The sequence below is a fragment of the Panulirus ornatus genome, chromosome 19 (assembly GCF_036320965.1).
Source record: "Panulirus ornatus isolate Po-2019 chromosome 19, ASM3632096v1, whole genome shotgun sequence".
Lineage (NCBI taxonomy): Eukaryota > Metazoa > Arthropoda > Malacostraca > Decapoda > Palinuridae > Panulirus > Panulirus ornatus.
The window spans coordinates 43,899,767-43,919,074 of NC_092242.1; positions in this window are offsets into that span (position 1 = coordinate 43,899,767).

Here is a 19,308-nt window from a genome sequence, read left to right on the forward strand (position 1 = left end):
GTTGGGGTGAAGAGGGTGGTGAGAGTAAGTGAGCTTGAGAAGGAGACCTGTGTGAGGAAGTACCAGGAGAGACTGAGTACAGAATGGAAAAAGGTGAGAACAATGGAAGCAAGGGGAGTGGGGGAGGAATGGGATGTATTTAGGGAATCAGTGATGGATTGCGCAAAAGATGCTTGTGGCATGAGAAGAGTGGGAGGTGGGTTGATTCGAAAGGGTAGTGAGTGGTGGGATGAAGAAGTAAGAGTATTAGTGAAAGAGAAGAGAGAGGCATTTGGACGATTTTTGAAGGGAAAAAATGCAATTGAGTGGGAGATGTATAAAAGAAAGAGACAGGAGGTCAAGAGAAAGGTGCAAGAGGTGAAAAAAAGGCAAATGAGAGTTGGGGTGAGAGAGTATCATTAAATTTTAGGGAGAATAAAAAGATGTTATGGAAGGAGGTAAATAAAGTGCGTAAGACAACGGAGCAAATGGGAACTGCAGTGAAGGGCGCAAATGGGGAGGTGATAACAAGTAGTGGTGATGTGAGAAGGAGATGGAGTGAGTATTTTGAAGGTTAGTTGAATGTGTTTGATGATAGAGTGGCAGATATAGGGTGTTTTGGTCGAGGTGGTGTGCAAAGTGAGAGGGTTAGGGAAAATGATTTGGTAAACAGAGAAGAGGTAGTGAAAGCTTTGCGAAAGATGAAAGCCGGCAAGGCAGCAGGTTTATAAAAAAAAATAAAAATATATATATAAAAATATATATATAAAAATATATATATATATATATATATATATATATATATATATATATATATATATATATATATATATATATATATATATATATATATATATATATATATAAATATTATTTTTTCTTTTATTATACTTTGTCGCTGTCTTCCGCGTTTGCGAGGTAGCGCAAGGAATACAACATTGTTGGAACCACTATTCCTTCAAACATACCCAGTTTTGCTTTCCGAGATAATGTTCTCGACTTCCACACAATCTTCAAGGCCTCCATAATTTTCGCCCCCTCCAACCCCTATGATCCACTTCCGCTTCCATGGTTCCATCCGCTGCCAAATCCACTCCCAGATATCTAAAACACTTCACTTCCTCCAGTTTTTCTCCATTCAAACTCACCTCCCAATTGACTTGACCTTCAACCCTACTGTACCTAATAACCTTGCTCTTATTCACATTTACTCTTAACTTTCTTCTTCCACACACTTTACCAAACTCAGTCACCAGCTTCTGCAGTTTCTCACATGAATCAGCCACCAGCGCTTTGAAGAATGTATGTGAGAAATACTTAGAAAAGCAAATGGATTGGTATATAGCATTTATGGATCTGGAGAAGGCATATGATAGAGTTGATAGAGATGCTCTGTGGAAGGTATCAAGAATATATGGTGTGGGAGGAAAGTTGTTAGAAGCAGTGAAAAGTTTTTATCGAGGATGTAAGGCATGCGTACGTGTAGGAAGAGAGGAAAGTGATTGGTTCTCAGTGAATGTAGGTTTGCGGCAGGGGTGTGTGATGTCTCCATGGTTGTTTAATTTGTTTATGGATGGGGTTGTTAGGGAGGTAAATGCAAGAGTTTTGGAAAGAGGGGCAAGTATGAAGTCTGTTGGGGATGAGAGAGCTTGGGAAGTGAGTCAGTTGTTGTTCGCTGATGATACAGCGCTGGTGGCTGATTCATATATATATATATATATATATATATATATATATATATATATATATATATATATATATATATATATATATATATATATATATATATATATATATATATATATTTTACCAAATCATTTTCCCTAACCCTCTCACTTTGCACACCACCTCGACCAAAACACCCTATATCTGCCACTCTATCATCAAATACATTCAACAAACCTTCAAAATACTCACTCCATCTCCTTCTCACATCACCACTACTTGTTATCACCTCCCCATTTGCGCCCTTCACTGAAGTTCATATTTGCTCCCTTGTCCTACGCACTTTATTTACCTCCTTCCAGAACATCTTTTTATTCTCCCTAAAATTTAATGATACTCTCTCACCCCAACTCTCATTTGCCCTTTTTTTCACCTCTTGCACCTTTCTCTTGACCTCCTGTCTCTTTCTTTTATACATCTCCCACTCAATTGCATTTTGTCCCTGCAAAAATCGTCCAAATGCCTCTCTCTTCTCTTTCACTAATACTCTTACTTCTTCATCCCACCACTCACTACCCTTTCTAATCAACCCACCTCCCACTCTTCTCATGCCACAAGCATCTTTTGCGCAATCCATCACTGATTCCCTAAATACATCCCATTCCTCCCCCACTCCCCTTGCTTCCATTGTTCTCACCTTTTTCCATTCTGTACTCAGTCTCTCCTGGTACTTCCTCACACAGGTCTCCTTCTCAAGTTCACTTACTCTCACCACCCTCTTCACCCCAACATTCACTCTTCTTTTCTGAAAACCCATACAAATCTTCACCGTAGCCTCCACAAGATAATGATCAGACATCCCTCCAGTTGCACCTCTCAGCACATTAATATCCAAAAGTCTCTCTTTCGCACGCCTGTCAGTTAACACGTAATCCAATAACGCGCTCTGGCCATCTCTCCTACTTACATAAGTATACTTATGTATATCTCGCTTTTTAAACCAGGTATTCCAAATCATCAGTCCTTTTTCAGCACATAAATGTACAAGCTCTTCACCATTTCTATTTACAACACTGAACACCCCATGTATACCAATTATTCCCTCAACTGCCACATTACTCACCTTTGCATTCTAATCACCCATCACTATAACCCGGTCTCGTGCATCAAAACCACTAACACACTCATTCAGCTGCTCCCAAAACACTTGCCTCTCTTGATCTTTCTTCTCATGCCCAGGTGCATATGCACCAATAATCACCCACCTCTCTCCATCAACTTTCAGTTTTACCCATATTAATCGAGAATTTACTTTCTTACACTCTATCACTTACTCCCAAAACTCCTGTTTCAGGAGTATTGCTACTCCTTCCCTTGCTCTTGTCCTCTCACTAACCCCTGACTTTACTCCCCAGACATTCCCAAACCACTCTTCCCCTTTACCCTTGAGCTTCGTTTCACTCAGAGCCAAAACATCCAGGTTCCTTTCCTCAAACATACTACCTATCTCTCCTTTTTTCACATCTTGGTTACATCCACACACATTTAGGCACCCTACTCTAAGCCTTCGAGGAGGATGAGCACTCCCCGCGTGACTCCTTCTTCTGTTTCCCATTTTAGAAAGAGAAGAGGTAGTGAAAGCTTTGCGGAAGATGAAAGCCGGTAATGCAGCAGGTTTGGATGGTATTGCAGTGGAATTTATTAAAAAAGGGGGTGACTGTATTGTTGACTGGTTGGTAAGGTTATTTAATGTATGTATGACTCATGGTGAGGTGCCTGAGGATTGGCGGAATGCGTGCATAGTGCCATTGTACAAAGGCAAAGGGGATAAGAGTGAGTGCTCAAATTACAGAGGTATAAGTCTGTTGAGTATTCCTGGTAAATTATATGGGAGGGTATTGATTGAGAGGGTGAAGGCATGTACAGAGCATCAGATTGGAGAAGAGCAGTGTGGTTTCAGAAGTGGTAGAGGATGTGTGGATCAGGTGTTTGCTTTGAAGAATGTATGTGCGAAATACTTAGAAAAGCAAATGGATTTGTATGTAGCATTTATGGATCTGGAGAAGGCATATGATAGAGTTGATAGAGATGCTCTGTGGAAGGTATTAACAATATATGGTGTGGGAGGAAAGTTGTTAGAAGCAGTGAAAAGTTTTTATCGAGGATGTAAGGCATGTGTACGTGTAGGAAGAGAGGAAAGTGATTGGTTCTCAGTGAATGTAGGTTTGCGGCAGAGGTGTGTGATGTCTCCATGGTTGTTTAATTTGTTTATGGATGGGGTTGTTAGGGAGGTAAATGCAAGAGTTTTGGAAAGAGGGGCAAGTATGAAGTCTGTTGGGGATGAGAGAGCTTGGGAAGTGAGTCAGTTGTTGTTCGCTGATGATACAGCGCTGGTGGCTGATTCATGTGAGAAACTGCAGAAGCTGGTGACTGAGTTTGGTAAAGTGTGTGGAAGAAGAAAGTTAAGAGTAAATGGGAATAAGTGCAAGGTTATTAGGTACAGTAGTTTTGAGGGTCAAGTCAATTGGGAGGTGAGTTTGAATTGAGAAAAACTGGAAGAAGTGAAGTGTTTTAGATATCTGGGAGTGGATCTGGCAGCGGATGGAACCATGGAAGCGGAAGTGGATCATAGGGTGGGGGAGGGGGCGAAAATCCTGGGGGCCTTGAAGAATGTGTGGAAGTCGAGAACATTATCTCGGAAAGCAAAAATGTGTATGTTTGAAGGAATACTGGTTCGAACAATGTTGTATGGTTGCGAGGCTTGGGCTATGGATAGAGTTGTGCGCAGGAGGATGGATGTGCTGGAAATGAGATGCTTGAGGACAATGTGTGGTGTGAGGTGGTTTGATCGAGTGAGTAACGTAAGGGTAAGAGAGATGTGTGGAAATAAAAAGAGCGTGGTTGAGAGAGCAGAAGAGGTTGTTTTGAAGTGGTTTGGGCACATGGAGAGGATGAGTGAGGAAAGATTCACCAAGAGGATATATGTGTCGGAGGTGGAGGGAGCCAGGAGAAGAGGGAGACCAAATTGGAGGTGGAAAGATGGAGTGAAAAAGATTTTGTGTGATCGGGGCCTGAACATGCAGGAGGGTGAAAGGAGGGCAAGGAATAGAGTGAATTGGAGCGATGTGGTATACCGGGGTTGACGTGCTGTCAGTGGATTGAATCAAGGCATGTGAAGCGTCTGGGGTAAACCATGGAAAGCTGTGTAGGTATGTATATTTGCGTGTGTGGACGTATGTATATACACGTGTATGGGGGGGGGGGCCATTTCTTTCGACTGTTTCCTTGCGCTACCTCGCAAACGCGGGAGACAGCGACAAAGTATAAAATATATATATATATATATATATATATATATATATATATATATATATATATATATATATATATATATATATATATATATATATTCTGGGGGCCTTGAAGAATGTGTGGAGGTCGAGAACATTGTCTCGGAAAGCAAAAATGGGTGTCTTTGAAGGAATAGTGGTTCCAACAATGTTGTATGTTTGCGAGACGTGGGCTGTGGATGGAGTTGTGCGCAGGAGGATGGATGTGCTGGAGGTGAGATGTTTGAGGACAATGTGTGGTGTGAGGTGGTTTGATCGAGTGAGTGACGTAAGGGTGAGAGAGATGTGTGGAAATAAATAGAGCGTGGTTGAGAGAGCAGAGGAGGGTGTTTTGAAGTGGTTTGGGCACATGGAGAGAATGAGTGAGGAAAGATTGACGAAGAGGATATATGTGTCGGAGGTGGAGGGAACGAGGAGAGGAGGGAGACCAAAATGGAGGTGGAAAGATGGAGTGAAAAAGATTTTGTGTGATGGGGGCCTGAACATGCATGAGGGTGAAAGGAGGGCAAGGAAGAGAGTGAATTGGAGCGATGTTTTATACCGGAGTTGACGTGCTGTCAGTGGATTGAATCAAGGCATGTGAAGAGTCTGGGGTAAACCATGGAAAGCTGTGTAGGTATGTATATTTGCGTGTGTGGACGTATGTATATACATGTGTATGGGGGGGGGCATTTCTTTCGTCTGTTTCCTTGCGCTACCTCGCAAACGCGGGAGACAGCGACAAAGGATAATAAGTAAATATAAATGTATATATATATGTGTATATATATATATATATATATATATATATATATATATATATATATATATATATATATATATATATACATATATATATATATATATATATATATATATATATATATATATATATATATATATATATATATATGTATATATATATATATATATATATATATATATATATATATATATATATATATATATATATATATATATATATATATTATCCCTGGGGATAGGGGAAAAAGAATACTTCCCACGTATTCCCTGCGTGTCGTAGAAGGCGACTAAAAGGGGAAGGAGTGGGGGGCTGGAAATCCTCCCCTCTCAATCTTTTTTAATTTTTGAGAAGGGGGCCAGGTGAGGATATTCCCTCAGTGGCCCAGTTCTCTGTTCTTAACGCTACCTCGCTAACGCGGGAAATGGCGAATAGTTTGAAAAAAAAAAAAAAATATATATATATATATATATATATATATATATATATATATATATATATATATATATATATATATATATATATATATATATATATATATATATATATACTTGTTCATGATAGGCTCGCGAAAGAGAGACTTTTGGATGTTAATGTGCTGAGAGGTGCAACAGGAGGGATGTCGGATCATTATCTTGTGGAGGCGAAAGTGAAGATTTGTAGAGTTTTTCAGAAAGGAAGAGAGAATTTTGGGGTGAAAAGAGTGGTGAAAGTAAGTGAGCGTTGGAAGGAGACTTGTGTGAGGAAGTGCAAGGAGAGACAGTACAGAATGGAAAAGTTGAAAACAAAGGACGTAAGGGGAGTCTTGGAGGAATGGGATGTATTTAGGGAACCCGTGAATGCTTGCGCAAAAGATGCTTTTGGTATGGGAAACGTGGGAAGTGGGCAGATTATAAAGGGTAGTGAGGGGTGGGATGAAGAAGTAAGATTATTAGTGAAAGAGAAGAGAGAGACATTTGGACGATTTTTGCAGGGAAATAATGCAAATGTGTGGGAGATGTATAAAAGAAGGAGGGAGGAGGTCAAGAGAAAGGTGCAAGAGGTGAAAAAAGAGCAAATGAGAGTTGGAGTGAGAGAGCATCATTGAATTTTAGGGAAAATAAAAAAATATTTAGGATGGAGGTAAATAAAGTGCGTAACAAAAGGGAAAAAATGGGAACTTCAGTGAAGGGGGCTAATGGGGAGGTGATAACAAGTAGTGATGATGTGAGAAGGAGATGGAGTGAGTATTTTGAATGTTTGTTGAATGTGTTTGATGATAGAGTGGCAGATATACGGTGTTTGGTTGAAGCGATGTGCAAAGTGAGAGGGTTAGGGAAAATAATTTGGTAAGGAGAGAAGCTGTGGTAAAAAGGTTTGCGGAACATGAAAGCTGGCAAGGCAACGGGTTTGGATGGTATTGCAGTGGAATGCATTAAAAAAGGGGGTGAATGTATTGTTTACTGGTTGGTAAGGTTATTTAATGAGTGTATGACTCATGGTGACGTGCCTGAGGATTGGCGACATGATTGTATAGTGCCATTGTACAAATGCAAAGGGGATAAAATTGAGTGCTCAAATTACAGAGGTATAAGTTTATTGAGTATTCCTGGGAAATTATATGGGAGGGTATTGATTGAGAGAGTGAAGGCATATACAGACCATCAGATTGGGGAAGAGCAGTGTTGTTTCAGATGTGGTACAGGATATGTGGATCAGGTGTTTGCTTTGAAGAATATATATGAGAAATCCTTAGAAAAGCAAATGGATTTGTATGTAGCATTTAAGGATCTGGAGAAGGCATATGATTGAGTTGATAGAGATGCTCTGTGGAAGGTATTAAAAATATATGGTGTGGGAGGCAAATTGTTAAAAGTAGTGAAAAGTTTTTATCGAGGGTATGAGGTATGTCTGCGTGTAGGAAGAGAGGAAAGTGATTGTTTCTCAGTGAATGGAGGTTTACGGTAGGGGTGTGTGATGTCTCTATGGTTGTTTAATTTGTTTATGGATAGGGCTGTTAGGGAGGTAATTGCAAGAGTTTTGAAAAGAGAGGCAAGTATGCAGTCTGTTGTGGATGAGAGATCTTGGGAAGTGAGTCAGTTCTTGTTCGCTGATGATACAGCGGTGGTGTCTGATTCATGTGAGAAACTGCAGAAGCTGGTTACAGTTTGGTAAAGTTGGTGAAGAGAAGGAAGCTGAGAGTAAATGTGAATAAGAGGAAGGACGTTAAGTACAGTAGGGTTGAGGGACAAGTCAATTGGCACGTAACTTTGCATGGAGAAAAACTGGAGGAAGGAAAGTGTTTTAGAAATCTGGGAGTGGATTTGGCAGCAGATGGAACCATGGAAGTCGAAGTAAATCATAGGGTGGGGGAGAAGGCGAAAGCTCTGGAAGCTTTGATGAATGTGTGGATGTCGAGAACATTATCTCGGAAAGCAAAAATGGGTATGTTTGAAGGAATAGTGCTTCCAATAATGATGTATGGTTGCGAGGGGTGGGGTATGTGCGGAGGAAGGTGGATGGCCTGGATATATATATATATATATATTTTTTTTTTTTTTATACTTTGTCGCTGTCTCCCGCGTTTGCGAGGTAGCGCAAGGAAACAGACGGCCCAACCCCCCCCCCCCCAATACACATGTATATACATACGTCCACACACGCAAATATACATACCTACACAGCTTTCCATGGTTTACCCCAGACGCTTCACATACCTTGCTTCAATCCACTGACAGCACGTCAACCCCGGTATACCACATCGCTACAATTCACTCTATTCCTTGCCCTCCTTTCACCCTCCTGCATGTTCAGGCCCCGATCACACAAAATCTTTTTCACTCCATCTTTCCACCTCCAATTTGGTCTCCCTCTTCTCCTTGTTCCCTCCACCTCCGACACATATATCCTCTTGGTCAATCTTTCCTCACTCATCCTCTCCATGTGCCCAAACCACTTCAAAACACCCTCTTCTGCTCTCTCAACCACGCTCTTTTTATTTCCACACATCTCTCTTACCCTTACGTTACTCACTCGATCAAACCACCTCACACCACACATTGTCCTCAAACATCTCATTTCCAGCACATCCATCCTCCTGCGCACAACTCTATCCATAGCCCACGCCTCAAAACCATACAATATTGTTGGAACCACTATTCCTTCAAACATACCCATTTTTGCATTCCGAGATAATGTTCTCGACTTCCACACATTCTTCAAGGCCCCCAGGATTTTCGCCCCCTCCCCCACCCTATGATCCACTTCCGCTTCCATGGTTCCATCCGCTGCCAGATCCACTCCCAGATATCTAAAACACTTCACTTCCTCCAGTTTTTCTCCATTCAAACTCACCTCCCAATTGACTTGACCCTCAACCCTACTGTACCTAATAACCTTGCTCTTATTCACATTTACTCTTAACTCTCTTCTTCCACACACTTTTCCAAACTCAGTCACCAGCTTCTGCAGTTTCTCACATGAATCAGCCACCAGCGCTGTATCATCAGCGAACAACAACTGACTCACTTCCCAAGCTCTCTCATCCCCAACAGACTTCATATTTGCCCCTCTTTCCAAAACTCTTGCATTTACCTCCCTAACAACCCCATCCATAAACAAATTAAACAACCATGGAGACATCACACACCTCTGCCGCAAACCTACATTCACTGAGAACCAATCACTTTCCTCTCTTCCTACACGTACACATGCCTTACATCCTCGATAAAAACTTTTCACTGCTTCTAACAACTTTCCTCCCACACCATATATTCTTAATACGTTCCACAGAGCATCTCTATCAACTCTATCATATGCCTTCTCCAGATCCATAAATGCTACATACAAATCCATTTGCTTTTCTAAGTATTTCTCATATACATTCTTCAAAGCAAACACCTGATCCACACATCCTCTACCACTTCTGAAACCACACTGCTCTTCCCCAATCTGATGCTCTGTACATGCCTTCACCCTCTCAATCAGTTCCCTCCCATATAATTTACCAGGAATACTCAACAAACTTATACCTCTGTAATTTGAGCACTCACTCTTATCCCCTTTGCCTTTGTACAATGGCACTATGCACGCATTCCGCCAATCCTCAGGCACCTCACCATGAGTCATACATACATTAAATAACCTTACCAACCAGTCAACAATACAGTCACCCCCTTTTTTAATAAATTCCACTGCAATACCATCCAAACCCGCTGCCTTGCCGGCTTTCATCTTCCGCAAAACTTTCACTACCTCTTCTCTGTTTACCAAATCATTTTCCCTAACCCTCTCACTTTGCACACCACCTCGACCAAAACACCCTACATCTGCCACTCTATCATCAAACACATTCAACAAACCTTCAAAATACTCACTCCATCTCCTTTTCACATCACCACTACTTGTTATCACCTCCCCACTTGCGCCCTTCGCCGAAGTTCCCATTTGCTCCCTTGTCTTACGCACTTTATTTACCTCCTTCCAGAACATCTTTTTATTCTCCCTAAAATTTAATGATACTCTCTCACCCCAACTCTCATTTGCCCTTTTTTTCACCTCTTGCACCTTTCTCTTGACCTCCTCTCTCTTTCTTTTATACATATCCCACTCAATTGCATTTTTTCCCTTCAAAAATCGTCCAAATGCCTCTCTCTTCTCTTTCACTAATACTCTTACTTCTTCATCCCACCACTCACTACCCTTTTTAATCTCGCTTTTTAACCAGGTATTCCCAATCATCAGTCCTTTTTCAGCACATAAATCTACAAGCTCTTCACCATTTCCATTTACAACACTGAGCACCCCATGTATACCAATTATTCCCTCAACTGCCACATTACTCACCTTTGCATTCAAATCACCCATCAATATGACTATATATATATATATATATATATATATATATATATATATATATATATATATATATATATATATATATATATATATATATATATATATATATATATATATATATATATATATATATATATATATATATATATATATATATAAAAATATATATATATATATATATATATATATATATATATATATATATATATATATATATATATATATATATATATATATATATATATATATATATATATATATATATATATATATATATATATATATCTTACCTGGAATATAAGCAATATTATTTTTGTACAGCTTTTCTATAAATAATACATAACATTACCATATTAAGAATGTGGAAGAATATATTTGCTACAAAATACGAATGCATTATGGGCATCTGATTTTTTAGACAAAACAGGTCTTTCAGTATATGAAAGGCACATCAATTATTCCTGAAAGTTATGCACTTTATTTCAATCAAGCTTTTGCCTTCACAGAGGCATCATCAGGAATCTGCAAAAAGAAACACTGGGTATAAAACTAAATAGCACATAAAATTGAAACAAATTAACAATATAATAAAGGGTAGTATATGATAATTTAATTTGATTCGATTTTAATGTTTTCCCATAATTTTATGAGCTATGTACTGTTTTTTTCCAAACGTTTCTTTTTAAAGGTTGGAAAGGATCACAATTTTGCGCGTGATCAAGATATTCTTACGAGTCCAGAGGGAACTTATTGTGTTTCATTTTCCCCGTGGACTCACAGGAATATATATATGTGTATATATATATATATATATATATATATATATATATATATATATATATATATATATATATATATATATATATATATATATATTATTCTTATAATACTTTGTCGCTGTCACCCGAGTTTGCGAGGTAGCGCAAGGAAACAGACGAAAGAAATGGTCCAACCCCCCCCCCCATACACATGTATATACATACGTCCACACACGCAAATATACATACCTACACAGCTTTCCATGGTTTACCCCAGACGCTTCGCATGCCTTGATTCAATCCACTGACAGCACGTCAACCCCGGTATACCACATCACTCCAATTCATTCTATTCCTTGCCCTCCTTTCACCCTCCTGCATGTTCAGGCCCCTATCACAAAAAATGTTTTTCACTCCATCTTTCCACCTCCAATTTGGTCTCCCTCTTCTCCTCGTTCCCTCCACCTCCGACACATATATCCTCTTGGTCAATCTTTCCTCACTCATTCTCTCCATGTGCCCAAACCACTTCAAAACAACCTCTTCTGCTCTTTCAACCACGCTCTTTTTATTTCCACACATCTCTCTCACCCTTACGTTACTCACTCGATCAAACCACCTCACACCACACATTGTCCTGAAACATCTCATTTCCAGCACATCCATCCTCCTGCGCATAACTCTATCCATAGCCCACGCCTCGCAACCATACAACATTGTTGGAACCACTATTCCTTCAAACATACACATTTCTGCTTTCCGAGATAATGTTCTCGACTTCCACATATTCTTCAAGGCCCCCAGAATTTTCGCCCCCTCCCCCACCCTATGATCCACTTCCGCTTCCATGGTTCCATCCGCTACCAGATCCACTCCCAGATATCTAAAACACTTCACTTCCTCCAGTTTGTCTCCATTCAAACTCACCTCCCAGTTGACTTGACCCTCAACCCTACTGTACCTAAAAACCTTGCTCTTATTCACATTTACTCTTACCTTTCTTCTTCCACACACTTTACCAAACTCAGTCACCAGCTTCTGCAGTTTCTCACATGAATCAGCCACCAGCGCTGTATCATCAGCGAACAACAACTGACTCACTTCCCAAGCTCTCTCATCCCCAACAGACTTCATACTTGCCCCGCTTTCCAAAACTCTTGCATTTACCTCCCTAACAACCCCATCCATAAACAAATTAAACAACCATGGAGACATCACACACCCCTGCCGCAAACCTACATTCACTGAGAACCAATCACTTTCCTCTCTTCCTACACGTACACATGCCTTACATCCTCGATAAAAACTTTTCACTGCTTCTAACAACTTTCCTCCCACACCATATATTCTTAATACCTTCCACAGAGCATCTCTATCAACTCTATCATATGCCTTCTCCAGATCCATAAATGCTACATACAAATCCATTTGCTTTTCTAAGTATTTCTCACATACATTCTTCAAAGCAAACACCTGATCCACACATCCTCTACCACTTCTGAAACCACACTGCTCTTCCCCAATCTGATGCTCTGTACATGCCTTCACCCTCTCAATCAATACCCTCCCATATAATTTACCAGGAATACTCAACAAACTTATACCTCTGTAATTTGAGCACTCACTCTTATCCCCTTTGCCTTTGTACAATGGCACTATGCACGCATTCCGCCAATCCTCAGGCACCTCACCGTGAGTCATACATACATTAAATAACCTTACCAACCAGTCAACAATACAGTCACCCCCTTTTTTAATAAATTCCACTGCAATACCATCCAAACCTGCTGCCTTGCCGGCTTTCATCTTCCGCAAAGCTTTCACTACCTCTTCTCTGTTTACCAAATCATTTTCCCTAACCCTCTCACTTTGCACACCACCTCGACCAAAACACCCTATATCTGCCACTCTATCATCAAACACATTCAACAAACCTTCAAAATACTCACTCCATCTCCTTCTCACATCACCACTACTTGTTATCACCTCCCCATTTGCGCCCTTCACTGAAGTTCCCATTTGCTCCCTTGTCTTACGCACTTTATTTACCTCCGTTCCAGAACATCTTTTTATTCTCCCTAAAATTTAATGATACTCTCTCACCCCAACTCTCATTTGCCCTTTTTTTCACCTCTTGCACCTTTCTCTTGACCTCCTGTCTCTTTCTTTTATACATCTCCCACTCAATTGCATTTTTTCCCTGCAAAAATCGTCCAAATGCCTCTCTCTTCTCTTTCACTAATACTCTTACTTCTTCATCCCACCACTCACTACCCTTTCTAATCAACACACCTCCCACTCTTCTCATGCCACAAGCATCTTTTGCGCAATCCATCACTGATTCCCTAAATACATCCCATTCCTCCCCCACTCCCCTTACTTCCATTGTTCTCACCTTTTTCCATTCTGTACTCAGTCTCTCCTGGTACTTCCTCACACAGGTCTCCTTCCCAAGCTCACTTACTCTCCCTACCCTCTTCACCCCAACATTCACTCTTCTTTTCTGAAAACCCATACAAATCTTCACCTTAGCCTCCACAAGATAATGATCAGACATCCCTCCAGTTGCACCTCTCAGCACATTAACATCCAAAAGTCTCTCTTTCGCACGCCTGTCAATTAAAACGTAATCCAATAACGCTCTCTGGCCATCTCTCCTACTTACTTAAGTATACTTATGTATATCTCGCTTTTTAAACCAGGTATTCCCAATCATCAGTCCTTTTTCATCACATAAATCTACAAGCTCTTCACCATTTCTATTTACAACACTGAACACCCCAAGTATACCAATTATTCCCTCAACTGCCACATTACTCACCTTTGCATTCTAATCACCCATCACTATAACCCGGTCTCGTGCATCAAAACCACTAACACACTCATTCAGCTGCTCCCAAAACACTTGCCTCTCATGATCTTTCTTCTCATGCCCGGGTGCATATGCACATATAATCACCCACCTCTCTCCATCAACTTTCAGTTTTACCCATATTAATCGAGAATTTACTTTCTTACATTCTATCACATACTCCCACAACTCCTGTTTCAGGAGTATTGCTACTCCTTCCCTTGCTCTTGTCCTCTCACTAACCCCTGACTTTACTCCCCAGACATTCCCAAACCACTCTTCCCCTTTACCCTTGAGCTTCGTTTCACTCAGAGCCAAAACATCCAGGTTCCTTTCCACAAACATACTACCTATCTCTCCTTTTTTCACATCTTGGTTACATCCACACATATTTAGGCACCCCACTCTGAGCCTTCGAGGAGGATGAGCACTCCCCGCGTGACTCCTTCTTCTGTTTCCCATTTTAGAAAGTTAATACAAGGAGGGGAGGATTTCTGGCCCTACGCTCCCGTCCCCTCTAGTCGCTTTCAACGACACGCGAAAAACACGTGGGACGTATTCTTTCACCCCTATCCCCAGGGATAATATACATATATATATACATATACACATACACACACATACACATACATACGCACATATACACACACACACACATACATATATATACATATTAAAAATGTAAGAAACAATTTAGAAAACTGAAACTTCTAGCTTGAAATATATATATATATATATATATATATATATATATATATATATATATATATATATATATATATATATATATATATATATATATATATATATTTTTTTTTTATACTTTTTAGCTGTCTCCCGCGTTTGCGAGGTAGCGCAAGGAAATAGACGAAAGAAATGGCCCAACCCCCCCCCCCCATACACATGTATATACATACGTCCACACACGCAAATATACATACCTACACAGCTTTCCATGGTTTACCCCAGACGCTTCACATGCCTTGATTCAATCCATTGACAGCATGTCAACCCCGGTATACCACATCGCTCCAATTCACTCTATTCCTTGCCCTCCTTTCACCCTCCTGCATGTTCAGGCCCCGATCACACAAAATCTTTTTCACTCCATCTTTCCACCTCCAATTTGGTCTCCCTCTTCTCCTCGTTCCCTCCACCTCCGAAACATATATCCTCTTGGTCAATCTTTCCTCACTCATTCTCTCCATGTGCCCAAACCACTTCAAAACACCCTCTTCTGCTCTCTCAAAATAAAAAAAAAAAAAAACTTAATAAAAAACCAAAATAAAACAAACAACATGCAAATAAACCTCAAAAAAAAAAAAAAAAAAAAATGAACTCTCAAAAAAAAAAATCAAACAAAAATTAAAAAAACAAAAAAACTTTTTCCACCCAAAGAAAAAAAACAAAAAAAAAAAAAAAAAAAAAAAAGAAAAAAAGAACAAAAAAAAAAAAAAAAAAAATAAAAATACAAAATAATAAAAAAAAGCAAAAAAAAAAATAAAAAATAAAAAAAAAAATAAAAAAAAAAAAGCCTCAAAAAAAATAAAAACAAAAACAAAAAAACAAAAAAAAAAAAAAAAAAAACAAAAAAAAGAAATAACAAAAAAAAAAAAACTACTAACCCAAAAAAAATCAAAAAAAAAAAAAAAAATTCAATAAAAAAAAAAAAAAAAAAAAAAAAAAAAAAACAAAAAACCAAAACAAAAAACTCAAAAAAAACTCACAAAAAAAAAAATACAACACAACAAAAAAAAAAACAAACTCAAAACAAACAAATCCAAAACACAAAATAAAAAAAAACAAAACAAAAACAACACAAAAAAACAAATCTATTCAAAACAAACAAAATATGAATCAAAAAACACAATCTCAAACAAAAAACAAAAAAAAAACAAAAACAAAAATATAAAATAAATCAAAACAAAAAACACTCAAAAAAAAACATCAAAAATTCTCAAAGAAAACAACAAAAAAACAACAAAAAATAAAATTCTTCAAAACAAGACAAAAAAAAAACTCAAAAAAAAAAACAAACAATCACAACAATAAAAAAAACAACAACAAAACAACAAGGAGACAACAAAAAAAAATCAACGTCAAATCAAAAAAAAAAAAAAAACCACTCAAAAAGCAAAAAAAAAATAAAAAAGAAAACAAAAAAACTCTCTCAAAAAAAGATGAAAAAAAAAAACTAAATAATCAAATCAAAAAAAGGTAAGAAAAAAAAAAAAAGGGCAAAAGAAAGCAATCAATAAAAAGAAAACAAAAAACATTCAAACGCACAAACTCAAAAACCCAAACCTCAACAAAAAACAAAACATCGAATCAAAACAATAAAGACTGCTCTCTCAATAAACAAGAAATAAACAAACATCTCACAACAAAAACAAGAACAAAAAACAAATAAAACAAAAAACAAAACCAAAAAAAAAAATAAAAAAAAGAAAATGACAAACGGAGAGTCAAAAAAAATCAAAAACAAAATATCAACAAGAAAAAAATAAATAAAACAAAAAAAAATAAACAACCAAACAAACTCTCAAATTAAAAAAAAAAAAAAAAAGTGAATAAAGACAAGCTCTCAATCACAAACAAAACACGCAAGGAAAAAAAAAATACAAAGAATCAATCTCAATTCACAAAAAAAAAACAAACCCAAAAAAAAAAGTCTCAAAAAAAAAAGAAAACAAAAAAAAAACAAACAAACAAAAGACTCAAATGGTATAATAAAACAAAAATAAAAAACAAGAAAAAAGCAAAAAAAACTCAAAAAAAAAAATAAAAAAAAAACAATAAAAAAAACTCAAAAATCGTGCAAAAAAAAACAAAAAAGGAAAACAAAAAAAAAAACTCACAAATCAACATCAAAATCAAAAAATAAGAAATCAATGTAAACAAAAGCTCAAAATCTCACAATTCAAAAACACAAAATAACAAACCAACATAAAAAACTCAAAGAAAAAGAATCTCAAAGCAACTCTCAAAAATAAGATACAAGAAAACAACTCACAAAAAACAAAAACTCAACAACAACAAACACTCAAAAAAAAAAAAAAAATATCAATTAAAACCTCTCAAACAAAAAAACTACTTCAAACAACTCTCAACAAACAAAAAAAAAGAAAACTCATCAAATAACCATCAAAAAAAAAAAAAAAAAAAAAAAATCAAAAAAACAAATCAGAAAACAAATCAAACAAAAAAAAAAAATAACAATCTCTCCAAAAAATCAAAACAAAAAAATAATCAAAAATGACAAAAAAAAAAGAATCAAAAATCAAAAAAAAAAATAAAAAAAAAAAAAAAAAGCAAATATAAGAACTCCCAAAAACTCAATAAAACAATAAACAAAAATAAAAAAACTCAAAACCTCAAAAAAACAAATAAAAAAAAAAAATAACATAAAAGAAACAAAATAGAAACATCACAAAATGAAAAGAAACAGCAAGCCTATACACTCAAACAAACAACCAAATATTAAAAGCCCCACATAACACACCCACAACCAAACAGGACTTACCAACCACCCCACCCAAACACACACCAGACCATCTTAACTTCCCCCCATCACCTCTTACCCTACACCCTCTACCACTGCCTCCCCCCTCCCCCCACCACACCACCCTCACCCAACCCCACACACAACCCTCTCCCCCACCCTGTAGTCCCCTCTCCCCCTCCACCATCACAACCCTCCCCTCCCCCCCCCATCCTTACCCCACCCCCTTCCACTCCCCAACTATCTCTCCCCCCCACCCCTGACTCCCCCCTCCCCCACACCTCCCCTCCCCGCACCCCCCCGCCCCCCCGACTCCTTCCACACTCACCCCCCCCCAACGCCGCCCCCTCTCCCCCAACCTCATACCAAACATACTTCACAACACCAGCCCCCCCCCCCACCCCCTTCCCCCATGCACCCCATCCGTAACATTCCAACCACCCCACTCCCCCCCCCCACCTCATACTAATCCCTCCCCCCATTCCTCCCCCTCTCACCACCCCTCCCCCCTCCACCCACCCCCCTCCCCCCCCCCCCCCCCCTGCCACTCCCACCCCCCCCCTTCCACAACCCCCCAACCCCCCCTCCGAACACCTGACCACCCACTCCACCCACGCACCCACCCTACCTCCCACCACACCCCTAAAACACCCTCTCCCACACTCCCACCTCTCCTCCTCTCCCCCTACCCCCAACCCCATCATCTTCCAAAAACCCATCACACCGTATACAATCCCCCCCACCCAAGTCCTCCATACACCCACAACCCCCACAACCCTCCCATTCCCCCCAGTGCCTAACCCGCTGCCAGTTCAACCCCCAAACCCCCCCCACAAATCCCCCACCACTAAATCCCTCCCCTCAACTCCGCTCTCCCCAACCCCACCACCCACCCAACACCGACCCCCTCCCCCCCCCCCCCCTACCCCCACCCCCGTTCTTACTACACGACCCTCCCTCCACCTCATTGCCGCACCCACCGCCATCCCACCCCCAACCACATCACCACCACGCCCGCATCGCCCCACCTCCAACATACCACTCATCTACCCAACCCCCCCACCCACCCAAACCATCATACCCCACCCCAGTACCCACACCTATTGCCCAAAACCCCCCACGCTCATTCTCACCCAACGGCCTCCCCCATATCACCCTCATCCCCTCCCTAACCCACCCCCCACCCCCAACAACACACCCCCCCCCCCCCCCCCCACCCCCAACCCCTTCTTCCATCCGGAGCCCCACCGCCCCTCCCCCATCCTAATCCTTCAACCCCCCACGCCCTCACCCACCCCGCATCACACCCCTCCCTCATATCACACCTACTGCCTCCTTCCCCCTACCCCCCCCAACCACCGCCCTCACTCCCCCTCACGCCCCCTCCCCTCGCACCTCCCCCCACCCACTCTACCCGCCACCCCTGACCCACCCACACCCCTAACCCCCAATCATCACTCTAACTCACACTCAACCCAAATTCGCCCATCCACAGTAGTAAAACAGACACCTCCCACCACAACCTACTAACCACATCCACACACTACCTCCCCCCATCACCCGCACCACCCCCCCCCCAACTCCTCACCTATGACAACCCACCACCCCACAAACAACCAACATTT